General features: G+C 52.0%; 1 protein-coding gene across 3 annotated transcripts in view; it reads right to left on the bottom strand.

The window, feature by feature from the left end:
- Positions 1 to 21,279, bottom strand: part of LOC144797804 (acyl-coenzyme A diphosphatase NUDT19-like) — a 207,627-nt gene that overhangs the window by 161,581 nt on the left and 24,767 nt on the right. The window contains exon 1 of one of the 3 annotated variants that reach the window (XM_078668591.1): positions 741 to 1,010. The exons of the other annotated variants lie outside the window; for them this stretch is intronic. The gene's annotated coding sequence lies outside the window, so the exon portion shown is untranslated. Of the gene's footprint in view, positions 1 to 740; positions 1,011 to 21,279 lie in introns of those variants that run through there. 3 annotated transcript variants of the gene reach the window in all.

The following is a 21,279-nucleotide window of genomic DNA, read 5'->3' as shown; positions in this document are numbered from 1 at the left end:
AAGTGCAATTTTCAGAATTACAATTTAAAATCTAACACATCAACATAAGCCGGTATTTTAAATTGTGATTCCACAGACACCAAACTTGGGGGTCCCATCTCTTCCCGATATGACATTACACTTATAAGATGTAAAAAGGTACTCCCAATATTACCCTATGGGAGAGACAGGCTTTGCAGTAGTAAAAAAAGAATGTAAGAGTTTTCCACTACTAGGACATGTAAAACTTTAAAGTTGTCAGTGTCGCAGTAGCTCACTTTTTAGGACCCGCCCCACCTAACCGATGGTGCTTGCATAAGTCCATGTGGGTAGCCCCTTGTACTTGTGGGGCTAGTCGCACCGAAAAGTCTGTTGTGGCAAACAGCATTTCTCATAATCTGCGCGCTGGTGGTTGACATGTCCTGCTCAGATGCTTTGAATATCTTTAATGTGCTCTTCAGATGCTGTTCATGCTTAGCACATACTGCTGTCACAGTACTATGCAAAATGCCATACGTTTAAACAGCATTTGTTTTCCTCTTAGTGCAAAACCAATGTGGGACTTCATTTCCCAGATGCCCCGGAGAGCGGCCATCTTGGGTGTGGATTCAGCTCATAATAGGGGGCCCGCCCTATGGGAGCTGCGCACTATTCTTTGGCCTTGCTTGGATCAGTAGCTCTGATCCTCCGGTCCCCTCCGGAGGTACAACCTGGCCTTGAGGATTCTTCATGCATTAGCCCGCTCTTCCAGGAAGTCTTACCTTTGATCTTCCGCTGGCTCACGCAGAATTTTAGAGGCACGCCGACATTCCTCCAAGTCCTCCGCTCGCACATCAACAGAGCATGCCGTGCTCTGACCGGTAAGCCCTTTTTGTTATAAAAAGTGATTTACGCCTATGTTGGCAGAGCAGAGCGTGATGCCATTCTCACGATGCTGCGCTTTCACGACCGGCAGTTCTTTGGACTCTCTGGCTCGAGGCTTATTTTGTAGCATTTCTCTGGTTCCTTCTCACGGGAGCATGATAAGAGGTTACAGTTCTACGGTTCCTTATCATGGGGCATGATAAGAAGATTGTAAAAGGCAAATACTTTGTTTCTGAAAAAAAAGAGTAGGAAATACTTCACATAGGTAATGCTTATAACAGCCATATGTGCGTTCAGAGTGATGTAAGTGCATTATAGCGAAGAAAATTATAAAGAGTGTCTTACAGTGCTGATAAACTGTGATTGGTGTGAATGCATTACAGTGCTGTTAACCGTATTACTGGCATCTATTGGGAGTCACAAGATACGAGCTCCTTGCGTCTTCTATGATTATTACCAAGACACAGAAGAACAACACCTCTGAACCAAAGAGTTTATGATAGTTAGGCTTATCAATAACACATATCTATGTGTATTGGGCTATTTTGTTGGACTAACCATTTTTCTTTCAGATCTCCTTTCAAACTGTTCCCTTCCCACACCCTTCCCTCCGTCCGGACAGTCTGAACCTCAGCGCTATTATAGCACACTGAGTTAGAGGTGCCTGGAGAGAATCATACAGACCCCGAGGAAGTGTCCACTTTGGCAAAAGTATGTGTCCTACTTTTTACATACACTGCACCCTGCATTTGGGCTGTCCAGGGCCTACCTTAAGGGTGACGTATATGTATTAAATGGAAGGTTTGGTGACTGGCAAGAGGTTTAACTTTCCAGATCGACATGGCGGTTAAAAACTGCATTCAAAGGCTCTGCAATGGCATGCCTAAGATATGTTTAAAGGGCTACTGAAGTAGGTGGCACAATCAGTGTTGAAGGTTCAGTAGTAGTATCTAATGTACAGGCCTTGAATGTATCTACTTTACTAGTGACATATAAGTAATTATTTATTTATTTATTCAGTGTTTTGTATAGCGTGAACATGACCCAAATTGGGTATCAGAGAGCTTCACAATTCCATAGCATTATAGTTCTTCTGACAGTTAGTTTGATGAGTCTTTTAAACAAACTACCAAGCATCTATATTCACTTTTACGTGGAAAACATTTGTACTTTAAAAAATAATACATGTCAAAAAGATTACTAGCCATCAACTTACAATACAATTGTACGTGTCCTAAATATAACCATATGTGGCATTTAGATATACTTGTCCTAAAGGATATCTCAAAACGTTTTTAGTACAGAGGACTGTACATAGCAAAGAGACTGGTTATAAAACAAAGAGCTAAATCTAGGAGTCTGATCTTGGATGAGCGGTCAGATAGTTTCATTCCTATAAGTTGGAGGGGTGTTTTCTTGCATTTATGTACTTTTCAGGAAATCGCAGAATATAGGAAATCGAAAGATTGACTGTTAGACTCTAATTAGAGCACGGATGTGTTCAGTCTGCTGTTGGTTAAGGGAGGAATTCGCTCATTAGAAAGGTCTTAGCTTCCTTTTTGAATACAGAAGTGGCATTAAATATGAAATACATGAAATATGCCAATTAAGGATAAGCCAATGTTACCATATTTTAAGCTGAGAGGATATGCACTTTAGCACTGGTACGCGGTGGTAAGGTGCCCAGAGTCCTGAAGTCAACAAACACTAATACAGCAAAACGGGGGAGAAGAAAGCTAAATGTTTGGGGTGACCCTAAAGAAATGGCCATTTCTAACACCCCTTATCAACAAATAAAACTTAACACTTCTATTTCACCCTCATCAAATGATAACATTTCCTAGAAACATCTTTGCCGCCCAACAATACTACCTACACACATAATCCTTCATAAAGGTATTCTTACACTTCTTGTTGCCAAATTGTGCTGAAGGTGACCATAAATCCCAAAACCCTCTCCACTCAGTGTTTTCTTGCTCCTAAACACCACGTTGATATTGGAAAAACAACAAAGTTCTTGTTCCTAATTCTACCATCATCCGTCTTGACCGCATTTGTGAACTATTTCAACACCATTTCCTCCTTTGAAAAGTTGAACCATGGTTGACTTCCAACTGGTGTCCTAATCTTCACTAAATCTGCCCAAAAAAGTTTCTTGTTTTATACACACTTTCTTTCATCAAAATGCCTCTTTCTGGCTTTCTGATGTTGTGGCTCTTTTTCTACTCTCCATTCATCTATAATTAAATTTCGAACCTTTCCTTCACTTCCTTCAACCTGGACATAGTTTAGTGTTCACAGCTCTTTCTTTGAAAAGTTGAAGCTGCGTTTTCCCAGTAGTGGAATGAGGGGAAATGAGAGATGCCATCATTCTTTCCTAAAATTCTATTCACCAATCTAACTGATTGGCCATGCTAACTGTATACTTTCTTTCAATGTTTTGTTCATCCTCTCAATTGCACCATTCATTGTTTTCTGTGTGAAACACAACGCTTTTTATGAAGAATTCCACAGTCCTTAAAATAACTCTCCATTTCCCTTGAGCAAAACTGAGGACAACTGTCTGAAAAACAAATCAGAACATTTTACTAGGTAATCTGTAAATGATTTATTTGGTTGTGACAATCCCCATATGTCCCTCATGTGCAAATTCAAGTAATTTGCCTCGTGAACCAACAGATGGTAACCAACCTAGTTCATCTAATTAAAATACCACTGAACACAGATAGTTCCTCTCTGATGAAAAGCCATGTTTTTTCCAACTGCTTACACTTGCCCGACAACACCAAACCTACGACTCTAGAAAGAACTGGGTTTTTATCAACCTCAGCTTTCCAATTATCTTCATCTATGGTAACAATTATGACCTCACATACACTTACTTTTTCATCCAAATAATCATTTTGAGTATCCTGCATTTCAACTACATTTACTATTGAGTATTAAGGGGGTAACCCATACATACTACCCAACTTAGGTCAATAATGCAGTACAAATAATTATTGGTCAAGGTAGCAAATAGCTTTTTAAGACACAAAATATAGTAGCAAACAACAATTTTAGTTATGGCAAGAGTCCAATGTATTCACTTTTTGAGACAGAGCATCTAATGCAATTGTATTCAAAGCATTAGCAGAAAAATGGCAACCTTGTTGCTCATTCTGATTACAGTGCAATATATTCAAAGTATTCACAAATAATGGCAACACCGTTGCTCATTATACTTTCAGTGCAATATAGTACAGTACTCTCATGCAGAAGGGGAAGGAGGAAGGGAATGGGTGTTAAGTGGTAACAAGTCAGGGGCGTGGCTCAGCAAAAAGGCCGGCTAGACATGTTCTCGTTCAGCTCCTGCCCAATGCCTCCATAATCCTTCAAAATCCTGGCACTTTGGAACTTTTTAGCACAGCTCCTGGGGTTGAGAAGCCCCCCTGGACCTCCGCAGCGCCGCAGCAGTGTGGTAATCTGCACCCCCGATAGAGCTACGCCCGGTGGCCCGCGGCGGACCCACTGGAGCCTGCAGCCTGCAAATGGCGGCCGCTGTGTTGCGGAGCGAGTGAGGGGTGCCGGAGCAATCGCAGAAGCCCTGAGGGTCGGCGGAGTCCCTGCGTGAGGGTTCGGAGCGGAGTGCGGGCCCCCGGCAGGGAAGTGCGGGCGGCCTGTGGAGACGTAGCAGGACCGGTGGGCGGATCACCGCGGTCCCTCGGCGTCCGCACCTACGTGAGGCCGGTGTGGAGCGGCCTACTCGCGCCCTGGCTGCGGCTGCTGGAGGATGCCGGGAGGGCCCACGGTAAGAACAGTACCCGCTGGGACCAGATTGCCTGGGTGTCGCTTGTCCCCCCCTCGTCCCCTGGGGGACGGCTGGACCCGGTGGAACTTCAGGGGTGAGATAATCCTGGACTGCTGGCTCTTGGAGGGGGGCGATTGGAAGAGATAGGCCCCGCATGGCTGGTGAGGTGTGGTCCGCCGACGCCGCGGCTCCTGCTGCTTGGGGGAGACGTGAAAGCCCGCAAGTTTGATTACCCATATTGAGGAGAGACCCCCCCGCCCCTCCTTGCAGCTCGGTGCCCCGGAGGTCCCCGATTCAGTGACGGGGTGGACCGGCGGGGAGAGGATCCGCGGTTGCCCGGAGAGCGAGACTTTGGAGCATGGGAGTGGGATCCCCGCAGGGCCGGGGTGTGGAGTGCGGCACCACGTCGGACAATATATTCCTGATGAGCGCTATTATACCATAGGGCTGCAGCTGTGTGTCGATGCGACTTCTGCCGGCGGGGCCTGGAGACGGTGTGAGAGTTGGCCTGGACAGCGTGGACGCTGATTTGTGGCCGAAACCGACGGAATCTGCGTGGCTGCCTCCGGGGTCTGGCCGAGGCTTGCGAGGTGGTCACAGCTGTGGTTGCGCTGGACCCTCGCAACCCCCCTCCCCCTGCGAGCTGCCCTTTGAGACGCCCTTGGGCAGTCGTGCCACTATGGGAAAGGACCGGCAGACAAGGGGAGCCCAGGCGAATAAGATTGTGCAATACACGGTCCCAGGCCCCAGGACGGCGGAACGCCCCAGAGTAGACCGAGAGATGGAGGCCCACCAGGATACAGCAACCAGGGACAAATCCGATATCTTAGCTGCAATTCGCGACTCCAGGGTGGCGTTGGAAACCAAAATGGACGGGATGGCCATGGACATTAACCATCTGCGCCTAGACCTCAGGAAGGTGGCAGACTTGAGGAGTGTATTACAAGCTGAGGTCCGTCAGCTGAGGGAGACGGTCGTGGCTCTCCAGGATCATACGGCCCGGTTGGAGGATCGGGCGGAGGATGCAGAGGGGCGGTCCCGGAGGAACAACCTTTGTTTCCTGGGATTTCCAGAGCGGACAGAAGGGCAGGCGGCGGACCTGTTCCTTGAGGACTGGATTGGCAAGGTTTTTCCGACTCTGCAATTATCCAAATTGTTTGCAGTGGAGAGGGCTCACAGGACTCTGGGACCGCCGCCGAAGCCGGGCTCCCCACCTAGGGCCATCATAGCCCGGTTCTTTAACTTCAGGGACCGGGACTTGATCCTTCAACACATTCGCAGAACAGGTCCGCCCAAATTTGACAATCATGACATCCATATATTCCCGGATTATACGAGGAAGGTTCAGGATCTCCGGAACGACTTTCTTCGAGATAAGAGACGGATGCGAAGTCAGAGCATTAAATATAGCCTGCTCTTCCCGGCCAGGCTTCGAGTGCAACACGGCGACAAGATGCATTTCTTCGACTGTCCGTCGGATGCGGACGAATGGATGGACTCGCTGGGCCTGGCGGGCCACGACCACACACAGGACTGGCAGGAGCAGAGACGTCGAAGCGGAAAAGGGTGGAGCCAACGGCGCGGAGGGGGAGGTCAACCCATGGGAGGATGTGCTATCGCAGAAAGCGGACGTATCGCGGTGGGCCCGGCTGGTACTCTTCGGACGGAACTGGAGGCGATCCCAACCCAGAACCAGTTCTTCCCATTGTGTCTGGTACAAGAAACACAGTCGGATTCGGGGGGTGCCCCTAGCCCGGCTGTTGACCCTCCAAGTGAAAAATGACTGATGGACCTGGTGGCCAGAGCGAAATGCATGAGGTCTTGGGCTATGTGAGTACCTTTATTCTCCGACCCGGGGGGAGCTGTACAGGCCCGAATGACTTATGGAAGGGGCTGTTCTCCTGGGGTCTGGGGGGGACAAGAAGAGGAGGGGGGCAGAAACCTGGGGGTTTTATTTTACAGTGGCTACACTATTGTGCTGAGCATAGAATTAAATGACCGGCTGTAGAGTGCTGAGGCGGCCGGCTAGACCATTGGTCAGGCAGGGCTGCGTGGCACCAGTCAGTCGGCTGAACATCAAAGTAAGGGGAGAGAGACCCTTCTGGACTGCTACACATATCATTGTTGTGTTTTTCCTTTTTTCTATTCATTGAGTACAAGTTGAGGGGGGTGGTTTAAAGGGGAGGGTGGAGCTTTGGGGCGGGGTTCAGAGACTTCTGACCAGGATTGGATTAGGAGATGCAGTACTACCGCCTGCGGGTGGGGGGTGTTGGAGATCCATGTTTTCGTTGTGGGGGGGATGCTGCCGGGCCAGAGTGTAACCTTGCTTGGGGATGTATAGGTTGTCCGTTTTTTATTCGGAGGGTCACATAGCACTGTGGTAGGGGGTCATCTGTATGCGAGCTGGGTACTGCGATATCATGGAATACTGACTCATGGGAGGTGATAAGTACAAATTGGTAACATGGAATGTTAGGGGGCTCAATAATATGATTAAGCGAATTCGGGTAACCACCTACCTCTGGCGCTACGGGGTCAGCATTGCATTCCTACAGGAGACACACCTTTGGGAAGACTGTCTTAAGTATGTCCAGTGTAGGTGGCGGGGGCAATTTTTCGCCACGTCTTACTCCGGATTCGCCAGGGGTGCATTGATATGGGTGGCACCGGGAGTCCCTTTTAAGACTCTGCACACTACACTGGATCCGGAGGGCAGGTTTACGATAGTGGTGGGGATGTTAGATGGTCGCAGTGTATGCTTGGTGAATGTTTATGCCCCGAACAGCGATGACGGGGAGTTTCTGGGTCGGGTGCTGGGACGGTTAGATCTGGACTCGGACACGGAGCAACTTGTCGCAGGGGAGTTTAACTGTGCCCTTGATGGAGCACTAGAAAGATTCCCCCCTAAATTAGACGCCAAGCCTAAGATGAGGGAGGCGATGAACCAGATGCTCCAGAGTTATGGCCTGTTAGATGTATGGAGGCACCGCAACCCGGCCCAACGGGTGTATTCGTGTTACACGCCTGCTGCCAATACCCATAGTAGATTGGATTACTTCTTCCTCCAGGGAACGGCAATGTATCACGTAGCGGAGATTCAATATTTGGCTCGCTACTTGTCGGACCACACCCCGCTCCTGCTCACGTATTCGATCGGCAGACCACGGCCCAAAATCCCGCTCTGGAGACTCAACACAGAAGCCTTGAGCGACCCTACCTATAAAGAATCTATTTCGCAGGGGCTCGAGAGGTATCTGGAGGTAAATTGGGGCTCAGCTAGCGCCAGGGCGAATGACTGGGATGCCATGAAAGTGGTTCTTCGGGGGATCTGTTTGTCTAAGGAAGTAGGGGTAAAAAGGTTGCTAGAACGGGACCTCTGCATATATGAGGACCGTCTGGCAGTGCTGGAAAAAGACTTTCCCACAGACAAGAAACCGCAGCCGGAGTGGACGGCCACACGCCAACAGTTGGGGGACACATGGGCCTCGCTCGGCAAATTTAATAGAACGGCCAGTAGACGGAGATGGTATTCGGAGGGCGATAAGGCTGGGAGGCTGTTGGCGCGTCTAATTCGGGTGGAAACCCAGCCTCACCCAATTCTGGCACTGAAGAATGAGATGGGCCATTTGGTGTATACTCAACAGGCGATAAATAATGTATTTCGGTCCCATCTATGTAAAATGTACCTAGAGTCTCAGTCCTCAGCGGACCCTGAGGGCGTGGAAACATTTCTTGAGGGGGTGCAGCTGCCCTGTGTGGATGCGGACAGTCAGGAGGAATTGGGGGGGCCCCTCCGGGAAGAGGAATTACGAGCCGAAATAGCCCACCTGCAGGCGGCGAAATCCCCAGGGGTGGACGGCTTAGCTGCTGAACTATATAAAGAGTTTAAGGGGGTTTTGGTCCCAAAACTCCTTGAAATTGTGACGGAGGCTTACGAATGAGGCTCGCTCCCAGACTCTATGCGGGCAGCGACGATAGTCATGATCCCCAAGCCGGGCAAAGATCCTCTTCTTCCCGGATAGTATAGGCCTATATGCATGCTGAACTTGGACTTGAAAATTATCAGTCAGGTGCTGGCCAGCAGACTCCTCTCTACCTTAGGCGACTATTCCATGAGGACCAATCAGGTTTTATTCCGGGCAGGAATACGTTGCAGAATATTTGTCGCCTGGCCCATGTCATGCAGGCCCTGGGGGACGGGCCCAGCAAAACACACTTGTGTTTCTCGATATCGAACAAGCGTTTGACTCGATCCGGTGGGCATACCTCTGGAAGGTGCTTTTGAAACTGGGGGAGGGGTTTGTAAAGTGGATACAACTGCATTACACCCGACCGGTGGCCAGGGTCTGCACGGGGCGATACGTGTCCGATGAAATACCCATAACGAGAGGGACGCGTCAAGGATGCCCTCTCTCGCCCTTAGTCTTTGCCCTGGCAATCGAAACGCTGGCATGTCATCTCCGCATGGTACTAGAGGGTCAGGGCATTCGAGTGGGGGATATGGAGCACATGGTGTCCCTGTATGCGGACGACGCGCTGATATATCTAAATCAGCCGACGCAGTCGTTGCCGACCTTGATGGCCGCATTATCACAGTTTGCGGCGGCTTCTAGTCTTGTGGAGAACAAAGTAAAATCTCAGCTCTACGCGATTGGGGAACGGTCTGACTGGGAGGGGGTTCAACGCCCGGAGATAGGACTTCCGTGGGTGGACGACACACTTCGCTATCTGGGGATCTGGATCGGACGAAACTCAGCCACCTTGTTCCAGCACAATATGGGTAGGATAATCTGGGGTCTGAAGGGGCGTATCACCTTTTGGAATACCCTTAAGCTCTCCCTGATGGGGAAGATCGCCTTAATTAAAATGGTGGTCCTCCCACGCTGTCTGTACACAATGCAAGGGTCCTTTTATAAGCTGCCACACCAGGTCTTTTGAGAACTGGATTCCTTATTAGTCCTCCTATTGTGGAACGGGAAGCGATGTAGGGTGAGTCTAGAGGTCCTGAAGCGTAGATGGGGCCTGGGGGTTTAGAAGTCCCGGACCTGGAACTTTATTACTTTGCATCACAATTACAACATGCTATTGCATGGCTGGATATGGACCCCTCCTGGGAGAGGTCCTTGATGGCAGGTACTTATGGGAGTGGACAGTTGGAGCGCTGCTCTGGCAGAGGGGAGGGACGACAAGACCAGGGCCCCCTGCTAGCGCGGCTGGTCGCCACGATATGGGACCGAGTAGTACGGCGCCTGATCCGCGTCAGACCGTTCGCCCCTGACATGGATCTCTGGCTGATGTCACCCTTTGCCCAGATTGAACAGGTCATGTCCATGGACAAGTGGAAGGAGGGGGGCTGCCTGATGCTGGCTGACCTCTATCCAGACAATAGATTTATTACCTATCAGGAGGCAGTGACCTCCTTTGAGCTGGGACCGGGGCAATTCCTACAATACGCTAAACTAGCGGCAACAGCGCGGCAGCTCTGGCCGTTGTTTGCGGAGGCTCCGGTGCACACCCGCACTCTGGTCACCATGTTGGCGATGGCGGGGGCCCGTAAGTTTGTGACTCACCTATACAGGGCATTACGGGAGGACAAAAAGTTGCGACCCCGGACGGTGGAGGATAAGTGGCAGCAGGCGTGTCCGCAGGGGATTACCCCCAGAGAGTGGGAAAAAATACATGACGGTGTGAGGAAGGTGTCAGTGAGCAACCGCTTTAAGCAAATCCAGTATAATATTATACACATGACTTACCTCTCGCCCAAATGGCTTCAGGCCATTGATAGTACCAGAGACTCCCACTGCCCGAGATGTCGTAGTGCACAAGCGGATTTTATACACATGGTTTGGGCGTGCCCCGTGCTCCAGTCTTACTGGGTTTTGGTTTTGGAGGTTCTAACGAGGGTGACGGGGTGGATAGTGGACATGGACCCACGTGCTTGCCTCCTGGGCTTGATCCCCCGGGATCCCAAATGGAAAGTAAGCAGGCGGTTCATAATGTTAGGCCTGGTCACAGCCCGGCGTCGTATTGCAATCCACTGGCTGTCCCCACAGGGCCCAACGCTGCTGAAATGGAGGGCGGACCTACGGGAGTGGGCATTGGCTGAGGATGGGCACATGCGAAACACTAGGAGGGATGGCAAACTACCTGAGGTCTTGCTGGCTTGGGGGGCAATGTTCCAAGAGTTGGTGGGACAGGACACTCAACCGACACAGGGCAGTTCGGAGTCAGAGCCCATAGGGCGGGGGGGATCCAGTTCAGGACGAAGGGACACACGGTGACCCACCATAGGGAATACGTGACTCGGACCTTATATTTTTATTCTTTTCTCTTTTTATGGACCCGGCAGCGGGGGGGGATGGGGGAAGTGTGGGGGAGGACGACGTTGGGGGGGGAGTTCTCAGACAGTTGTATAATGTTTAGGCGTAACAAAAAAACAAAAAAAGGTAACGGCGAATGTGGTGGATGGAAGAATTATTCAACAAAAATAAGGAGCACAACATGTCAGAAACCTAAAAAAAATAATAAGTAAATATGCTGCGGGTAGTTGCCTGCTCTTTGAAATGAGAAAGTAATCACGTCATGTAATGCTATAAATTATATCAACCTGCTGAAACAGACAAAAACAGTATGCACTGAAGATTATATGTACTGTTGCCACAGATGCTGTGTGTTTAACCTAAAAAAACAATAAAAAGAAAGTAAAAAAAAAAATGTTTAAATGTGGGAGGGAATATATATACTGGGGAAAGGAACAGTTGCGACATTCTTTTGTTACCTCTTCACGTAGCTGCATGCTGATGATCAAATAAACTTTATCGGAAAATTGCCTTTAAGAATAAAAAAAATAAAAAAGTGGTAACGTGTCAGTGGAGGACAGAGAAAAGGTATTTGTGACATATGTACATCAATGTTGCATAAAAAAACTTTTACGGCCTGTAATAGGTCAAGCGTTCCTGAAAACACACATAACTCTAATGGAAAAGCATTTTTTTAACAATGTCGCCAGAGTTTATGTAGTATGTTGTCTGTGTGTTGTTGACGTTTTGACCCCTGAGTGCAGGAATGAATGATGTCCTTGCTGTGGGGTCTTCATCAGGACTGGACTGTGAAGAGCACCTATGGATAATTGGAGAGACCGTGTAAGGAGATGGTGATATACTCATGTATGCTACTATTGTGTCTGGTGATCAGTACCTACTTAAATACAACGACGGGGAACCTCCGCCGTGTGAATGGTAATGGAGGGCCTGGTGAAGCACCTAAAGGAAGAAGGAAACAGTCACATCTCTACTGATTGAATCAGCTGCTGTCACTATATAGGGACAGTGGGCAGGTACTTACTCATCCATGAGTGGAAGCATGCAGCAATAGGTCAACAGCTTGCAAAACAATGGGAACCAATCCCGTGGAATCTATAAAAGAAAAATCAAAAGCGGCTCTGAGTAAACCGTCTGATGACAGGCTGTACATCAACTAGCTCCCATGTGGTGGAACGGTTACATATCTATGTTGAGGGCAGTGGCCAAACCGCTATTCTGCCTCAATCTGAAAATGTCTCTCTGTGAGTACACAGTGTCAAACATCGTAGTGCGTATCATAGTTACACAGATTGCATGTGAAAGAGTGTGCGCAATATGGCTCTAAAACGGAGGTCGCATCGTGTTCATCATGTTGGCTTACCACTTGGTGCTAAGGCTCCCCAGCCGGACATACTTGTCTGTGTCCATGATTTCCAACTTAAGGAGCGAATCCTTCGCAAGGCCCGCGACCTACACCCCGTGCAGTTACAGGGTCATCAACCGGCACTCTTCCAGGATTTGGCGGCCTCCATCCTGGTCAAAAGTAGGGACTTTGAGCCCATCACTAACCATCTGCGTGAACAAGGCATCCCCTACTCATGGGGCCACCCATTTCGCCTCATCTTCAAGCACCATTGCAAGATTCTGCAGATCCGCTCTTTAGATGCCGCCTAGAATGCAGTGGGGTTGGAGCGGTCCTCTCCTCAGCCTGGGAACACCAGATCTCCTTCAAGACGACGCAGGCTCTCCACCGACTGGCAACGCGTCGGGAAATCCCCCCGCCGTCAAAACCAGACATGTCCACTAGTATGCTGGAGAGAGAGGTGGCTGTTACTTCAGTGGCACAAGTGACAGATAATACCGGCGTCCCTTGATCTGCACATGGATGGCATCAGTTGGGCTCCTTTTTCAGCGCTGGAGGTGGGAGATACTTTGGAGAGGATTTGTGTTAGAAATGGGGGTCTCTAGTTGGCAGTGGCTGGCCACAGTCAAAGTAGGGACCCTTCTTCCTAAGTCAGAGTAAGGGGGCTACACCCTTTGATTTTTTTTTATTTATTATTTTTTTTTTTAAAGACCTTTCTTGTCCAACACTTAGGGGGTCATTATGATGGCGGATTTCCCGCATACTCCGGGCCGGCGGAAGCCACTGCCGGCCCGGAGTATGCGGGAAATCCGCCGAGGAGGCCTGAAAGACCCACCGCCAAATCAGGATGGCTGGTGGGTCTCACAATCTGTCCGCCGCTTTTCCGCCGCGGTCGGAAGGCGACCACGGCGGAAAAGCACTAACATGGCTGGCGGTGTCTATCAGACACCGCCAGCCATATTAGGATGCAGGGAAAGTAATGCTTTTCCGCGGCGGGTTTTCCGCTGTGGAAAAGCATACGGACAATCACTTTGGTGAAGGTTGCGTGGGGGGTGCACATGGGGGGTACCTATGGTACCCCCCTGCCTTTGCGTGCACGAAGCGGCAGGCACCGCGCGGTGCCTGCCGCTTTGTGCATGCAAATGCACAGCTTTCGTTTTTTACATTGCGGCGGGTGCTGCTTCAAGCAGCAGCCGCCGCAATGTAAAACATACAGGATGTGACCGCCAGGGTGGCGGTCACATCCTAATTGCCATGGAGGGACCGCCGCTGCCCCTGCGGACGGTCCCTCCGACTCAGGGGTGGCGGACGGACGCAAGTCCGTCCGCCATCCTAATCGGCCCCATAGTGTACACAGCATCATGGCTTACAACCCAGCCGGGCCAGCAGCAGATATAGAACCTTGTAAAACATAAGGTAAGTGAACACAGCTTCAAGTCCGGCAACCCTGGGGTCCGGTAGCGAATGTCAGTACTCCACTTTACATCATAGCATGCATACATTCAGCATCTAGTAAGTGTGTGGCCTATAGGTTTTTCCTGTAGGAAGTCAGTGGATCAAGTTGGATGTGCCGAATCTACCCTCATCAGTGACGGCGGTGGCAGCCGTGCCTATCGTGTCTAATGTGTGTCCTTAGTGAGTGCCTTTGTGCAGGCTGACATTCGGACGGGTTTGGCGCCATATGAAGGAGTGTTGAGAGCGTTCGGCGACTGCGCGCGTTTGGGGCGTGTAACTTCCTTGTGTATCCATTCTGATGGAAAGATGTGTTCCGCACCTCAGTATCCAGGCGAGGTGCCCAAGCGTCGGTCGTCACACCCGAGGGTGTCTCATGTTGTAAAATGATGTAGAGCATGAAGTTGTATGTGAACGGACATGGTCTAAGGGAAGATGAAACCAAATCAACAACTAACTACAAAACAGGGGCATGAGTTATACAGGAGGTAGGTAGGGGTAGTTATGCGTAGAGTTTGCCATAGCGTCGAGGAAATGGAAGTCTGAATCAGTGTGTCAGTTGCGTCTTGCGGGGTAGGCAGGTGGGGGGGGGCCGGGACCCAGGAAAGTGCAAGTCGCCTGTGCAGTTGAGCCATTAGGGGGGGGGCGGGCCTGTAAGCGACCGGTGGGTGTGGCATTCCGGTGTGGGTCTCGGGCTCTCGTCGCAGCGTCGCATGTGACGGTGTAGCTCCGGGAGCGGGGCAGGTAATCGTCAGTGTGTGACAGGAGAGTACAAGTCAGATAGAGCGTTGAGCCTGACGGCGACAGGAAGGTGCATGATGCATCATGTGTGTTCATTAAGACGCCGTATCGGGGAGTAGGGGCGGCAGTACGTGCTCTGTCACGTAATTCCCTGTTCCGTACATTTCTGCAGGAAGGAGTGTAGTATGTCCTCCCATTGTTGTGCTATGGGGAATTTCCTGAGTCCTGCTGTCTCCTCCCGTTGCAGGACAGAGTTCTCAGCCCGCGCCCAGTTTGTCAGCGACAGACACCAGTGTCGGAGGTGTGGGGGTGTGGTTGCTTTCCATCTCTTGGTGAGTAGTCGTTTGGCTGTGATGAGTCCAAGATCCCAGTATCTAGTCTGGACCCTATTGAGGTGTGTGCGCTTAAATAAACCCAATATGCATGCCTCCCATGTGTTCGGTATGTGTTCCCTAGTGCAGTGCCGGAGCATCCTGGTCACTCCGTCCCAGTATTGCTGGAGGGCAGGACAGAGCCAGAGCATGTGGAGGAGATCTGCGCCTATGTGAGAGCAGCGGCTGCAGGCCGTGTCCGTTAGTGAAAAGTATTTGTTTATTTTGTCAGGGGTAAGATATGCGCGGTGCAGTATATAAAATTGTATGATTTTAAAACGAGGGTTGCGGGGGATGTTCACTGGACCAGCCAGGATTATGGCCCACTCTTTGTCCGTCCAGTCCCGCCCTCTGTCTGTCGCCCATTTCCCCCCTAGGTATCCAGTCGCCTGGTGTGTATGTAGTAGAAGTGCTTGTGTTATCCAATGAATAATATGAGTGCCGTTGCTCATGACATGCAAGTACTGTATGAAATGGTGCGTTGGTGGTTCACTAGACATGTCCCCCCAAGCGGTGGTCAACGCATGAACGAGGGATGCGTGTGTCAGGAACTGTCCAGCTGGGAGGGATGCATCCTCCACGAGGGTTGCAAAGGGTAGTAGGGCGCCGTCAGAGTAAAGGTCGCCCATCGTTTCCACTTCTGCGGTGATCCAGCTCTCCAACCGGACAGCGGATAGGGTCCCTGCCGTCGTCGGGGTGCCTAACAGTGGCAATATCGGCGCATATGGCGTCGTAGCCCGTGTTATGCGTAAGCAGCGGAGGAAGCATCTGCGTGCCACTGCGAGTAGTAGTTGCGGTGGTTTTGGAGTCCGAGTCAGCGGATGGAATAGCATCTGAATCTGGAACAGGGACCAAACGGTGGTATCTGTAGCTGTGTCGTTCAGATTCTTACCCCCTAACCAGCTCGACACCCATTGCATTTGTGCAGCCAGATAATATAATTCCATGTTTGGAACTGCTAGTCCGCCCTCTGCAGTGGGCATGTAGAGTTTCGCCAGCGCGACTCGAGGCCGACCTTTGTTCCAAATCAGGTTTCGTAGCAGGACTTCAAGGTCTCGGAATACCCGGGTAGGTACATATGTTGGTATGTTCGCAAAATAGTATAACAGTCGCGGTAGCACTATCATTTTAGCTAAGGTTATGCGACTAGGGACATTGAGCGGTAGTGTGTTCCAGAACCCCACTTGTGCTCTGGTAGAGGCAAATGCCCTCATCAGGTTGCCCTCCAAGACGTCTATTGGGTCTCGGTAAATGTGTATCCCAAGATATCTGAACACACTGGGGTACCACTGCAACCTTCCGCCCCCGATGCATATATCACATTCGGGAACGTCCGGGCTAAAGGAGTAGGCCCCGGATTTGGCCCAGTTTACTCGTAATCCCGACATTTCCTCAAAGGTACCGAAGATTGTAGTAAGGGATTCTGGGACATTGTTGAGGTCCTTAACGTATAAAAGTAGGTCGTCGGCATATAAGGACACTACATGTAGTCCGTCCGCCAATGGTATTCCCCAGTCAGCTCCCTGCGACCGGAGCATCGCGGCTAGGGGTTCCACTGCTAGGGAGAACAGCAGGGGTGACAGTGGGCAACCCTGTCTAGTGCCCCTCCGCACTCGAATAGGGTCAGAGAGTAATGTCCCAGTGCGGACTCGGACCGTGGGCTTACTGTATAAGAGGCCGACCATCATCAGATAGTCATCCCCTAACTCAAACTTCTCCAACACTGCTCGCAGGTAGGGCCACTCCACCGAGTCAAAAGCCTTATCCAGGTCTAGCACAAGGCATCCTGCTCGTGGCCATTGTATCGTGGCGTATTCCTGCAAGCGAAACAGTCTCCGGATATTGTGGGATGTGTGCCTCGTCGGCACAAACCCGTTTTGGTCGTGATGTACCAACGTAGGAACTATGGGGGCCAGCCTACGGGCTAGAGCGGAGGCAAGAATTTTGTAGTCTGTGTTCAAAAGTGCGAGAGGGCGGTAAGAGCCCATCTGCGTGCCATCTCTGCCAGGTTTTAGTAAGGAGACAAGCGTCGCCTCATTAAGGGTCGGGGGTAGGGTGAAGTCATCGGCAGCCGCGGAGTACATCTTCACCAGATGTGGGATCAGGATGTCTGAGGCGGCCATGTAGAACTCGGCCGGTAAGCCGTCTGGCCCCGGGGTCTTACCATTCGAGAGGTTAAAGATGGTGTCGCGGAGTTCCTCGGGGTCTAGTGGTGCTCCGAGGTCATCCCGTTGTGTCGCCGTCAGGGCGGGCAGCTGTATGTCAGAGAGATAGTCCATAATGGAAGGTAGCGGGACATGGAGGCGGGAAAGGTATAGGCCAGTGTAATGTTCCGTGAATGCCTCATGTATTTGGCGCTGAGAGTATAGTGACCTGCCATCTCCAGCTTGTATGGTCGATATTGGAGCCGAACGGTCTTCCCGTGCGATCAGCCAGGTCAGCAATCTACCCGGTCTGTCACCTTGTCTGTGGGTCTGAGCAGAGTGTGCCGCAAAGTTAACACTTTTCAGACGGTCTAGTAGGCGGTCATGTTCCGCCCTAGCAGCAGTCAGTCAGGCGTCCGTACCTCCCCCCGTAGGGCATTCGAGGTCTAGTAGTTCCGATTCCAGTCTCGTCAGGTCCCGTTCAATTTGGCGTCTCATGTGTCCCTGTGTTCCCAGGCAGTGTCCCCGTGTCACTACTTTGAAAGCATCCCACTCGGTTTGGGGAGAGGACGCCGTACCCGTATTTAGCTCGAAGTATTGGGCCGATTGTGCAAGCAAGGATTCTCGGAATGTCGCATCAAGTAAGAGGTCTGGCTGGAGGCGCCAGGTGGGAATGGGAGGATGCGGGGCGTCCCATGCAATGGTCAGTGTGTGAGGGTTGTGATCCGAGTGGGTGCGGCCCATGTATTGAGAGTCGAGGACTAGCGGGAAGAGGTCGGGGGAAACCATGTATCTGTCCAGGCGGACATGTAGTGCATGCGCGCCTGACCAATAGGAGTATGTGCGTGTCGTGGGGTTGCGGGTCCTCCATGCGTCTTGTAGGCGCCATTGCTGGGCCCAGTTGAGGAGAGCTTTCGTCGTGACGTGTGCTTGAGCGTTAGGTGGGGGAGCAGTCGACCTGTCTACGGGTATGTCCAGGACACAATTATAGTCCCCTCCAAGGATCCACGGAAGCCCATGCCAGGGCGGCAGTGCCGCGGAGAGGCAGTCGAGGAAGCCCCCCTGTTCGGTGTTAGGGGAGTATATGGAGGCAAGCACCACCGGGTGTCCATCAAGTCTGCCCCTCACTATAACGTACCGGCCTCCCGCGTCTATCTGTGTATCCATGTCTGCCCAAGGTGTCCCCGGTCTTATCCATATGAGTGCCCCACGGGCATAAGAGGAGTATTCAGTGGCATAAATTTGACCGCGCCATCTCCTACGCAGCGCGTGGACCTCAGCCTTGTTGAGATGTGTTTCCTGCAATAAAACTACATGGAATTTGTGGCGACGTAAATATGAGTATATTTGGTAACGTCTCGATGGTGTGTGCATTCCTCTCACATTCCATGTGCAGATCTTAATCTCAACCATATTCACTGTCGTGGTATGAGGCATCCGCCTCTCCTGTCTCCCACCCTCCAGGTAACCGCTTCCACAAGTTACCCCGCCCCCCCCACCCCCCGCAGACACAAACTCCAACATTTCTATCAAAGGCATAGGCAGTACTCTGATGTGAGGAAGGAGGAATGTAACTGGGTGTACAAACAGTGCTAAACGACAGGAAATACCAAAAGGTCGGCAACGGAACATGCTGCCGTCCAAACACGCCAGTAGGGCGAAATATTAACGTTCAAGTCTAGGGGGCAGCTTGAGCTAGGTATCAATAAGGCAGTTCTCCAATGTCTAATCAAGTGAGATCGAATTGTCTGTTGCCCCTCCCCGGACCACAAATGATTCCCACTATATAGTCAACTGCGGCATCCAAATGGGCCATGCCCTCACCGATGGTTCAGTCCCCGGGTGACAATGTATACATCAGTGAGAGGGACAAACAGTATCTCCCGATTGTGCGGGGTAGAAGCTCGGCCACGTGCTAGGGGTGGGCGAGACAACAGACCCACCCCCTCTGTGCCCCCCCAGCGACCATACCTCTGGGTGGATGTTCACTGTGCAAGGGCTTCTCCGTCTGTTCCCAGGGCGGCGAGGGGCTACCCCAGTTGCAGCCGCATCCGCTGCATCTCAGTGACCGGTCGTCCATGAGTCTCCCCCCCGCCGCCCCGGTGCCAGTCGTCAGTTGCATGTGTCACGCTTCAATGGGGCATATCAGCTGTTTGTGGCGTGACTGCCGGAAGCTCCACCGATAATTGAGAGTCTGGAATCCCGTAGATAGCTTCATCGTCGCTTTGAGCCATCTGCGGGCTCGTTGCTTGAGCATTGTCTGAGGTCGGTGAAGCACTTAGTTGGGATACCCTGCGGAGAGCGTCCCGTTGTTCCTGGAGCATCTGGTCCAGTGGCGGGGAGTGGTGAGTCGCATCGTCCGGGCGGTCATTCGCGTGGCCTCTGTTCCTGCGTCTGCGTCGCAGTCCTCGCCCTCGGGGTCGCGTCTCAGAATGTTGCGCATTTCTCGGCGCCGTGTCCGTTCCGCTGTCGAGCCAGTCGCTCACCTCCACAGGGTTGTTAAAGAAGTAGGTCTTGTCTCGCGCCACTACTCTCAGCTTCGCAGGGAAGAGTAGGGAGTACTTGAGGCCTGCTTCCCGTAGTCGACGCTTTACTTCCAGGAAATCATGGCGTTGGCGCTGTACTTGTATGGTGTAATCAGGGAAGAACATCACCGTGGTGTTATCAATTCGGACCTCCCCGAGCCGTCTGGTTTCCCTTAAGATAGTGTCTCTGTCTCTGTAGTTCAGGACCTTGAAGAGTAGCGGTCTCGGGTTGGAGCCGGTAGTGTAAAGCCTCGTGGGTACTCGATGCGCTCGCTCCACCACAAACTGCGGCGAGAGTGTGTCCTCAGGTAATAGCTCACGTATCCAGTCTTCCACTCGTTGAGCCGGTCTGGTACCTTCCCATTTTTCCGGGACTCCGACGAGTCTGATGTTGTTGCGTCTCGCCCTCCCTTCCGCGTCCTCGGCTCTGTCCTCTAGGAATTCTACCCTGTTCAGGAGATCCTGCACTTGCTTGTCAGTTTGTGAGACTTTGGGGCCAAGGTCAGTCACCGTTCCCTCCAACGTCTTAGTGCGATCGGCCAATTTCTTGTGGTCATCTCGCAGGTGGGTAAGGTCTATGGCGACACTGTCAATCTTAGATTCCAGGGACGTCCTGGTCTGGTGGAGGGATTGCTCCAAGCGTTCCATGGCAGCGAGCATGGTATCCAACCGTGATGTAACTTGGTCAGCCGCCATCTTGCGTAATGTCTTATCTGATTTTCCCTTCGGCGGGGCCCCTCCAGTGCCAGTGCGGGTTCTCACTCCTCCGGACATATGCGAGGTGGCTCCACCGGTAGCAAATCCAGGGGGGCGGGGTAATCGTCGTCCCCAGGTCCAGTTGCGTCGCCAGAGCACAGGGGGGGGTGTTCCCGGCACCCGTATCCGTGTTGCAGCGCAGCCTGTCTTCTATGCGTTTCCCACGTGAGGGGTGGGCCAGTGTGGCGGTGCGTCGTGATAGGCTGCCAACCCCAGTCCCAGGCACCGTGTGTCTCCCGCTGGTATTCGGGCCCCCAGGTGAGTCCGATCCCACAGTCGCTGGGGCCTCAGGTCTTTTCCAGGCCAGTGGGAAGGGTCTGCCTGCGATTTGTGGTGGCTGGGGAGTCCGGGGACACCAAGCGCGGCTAATGCTCACCGTCAACTGCCCAGAGCATTGGTGTTGCGACCCAGTGGCCCCCCAATGAACAATCAATGCAGCATTCGATCTGGGCCCACAGTGTCCTCCTCGTGTAGTTTCCCGCTTCCCGAAAGGCGGGGCCGCGCCTCGAAGCGTCGCAGTCAATTGGCACTGTGCCTCCCAGGTCTGCCCGCTGCACTAGGATGTAGAGGGGGAGGTGGGGAGCCCCAATCCAGTAGTGTCGTCCCCCCCCACACAGGTCGTCCTGCAAGGAGGCGCCTGGCGCAGCGGGGTACGGGCACTGTCTGCGCTTGTGTGCAGCTGGTGTGGGCCGGTCGCCGTGGATATCAGCTCCTCTGCGTGGCTCCGGGCTTGTCTATGGAGGGAGCGTCAGCGGTTGGGGGGGTCACCAGCGCAGGGCCTCCGGCTCTCCTGCAGTGCCGCCACACGTCGCCAGGTAACTGTGTCCGGCACCACCCCGGCAGGGGGGGAGGGGGGCATATGGGGCAATCCGCCTGGGGGTCTCCGGGGGTCCGTGTCCAGCTAGGGTCGGATGTTGGCGAGGTCCGTCATGCTGAGTATGCCAGTAGTGTGAGTCACAGTGGAGGGAAGGTCGTTGCCGTCTCTCCGCATC

This window comes from Lissotriton helveticus, chromosome 12, assembly GCF_964261635.1.
Source record: "Lissotriton helveticus chromosome 12, aLisHel1.1, whole genome shotgun sequence".
Taxonomy (NCBI): domain Eukaryota; kingdom Metazoa; phylum Chordata; class Amphibia; order Caudata; family Salamandridae; genus Lissotriton; species Lissotriton helveticus.
The sequence above is the reverse complement of the archived record's forward strand: the minus strand, read 5'-3'. Positions and strand labels throughout refer to the sequence as shown.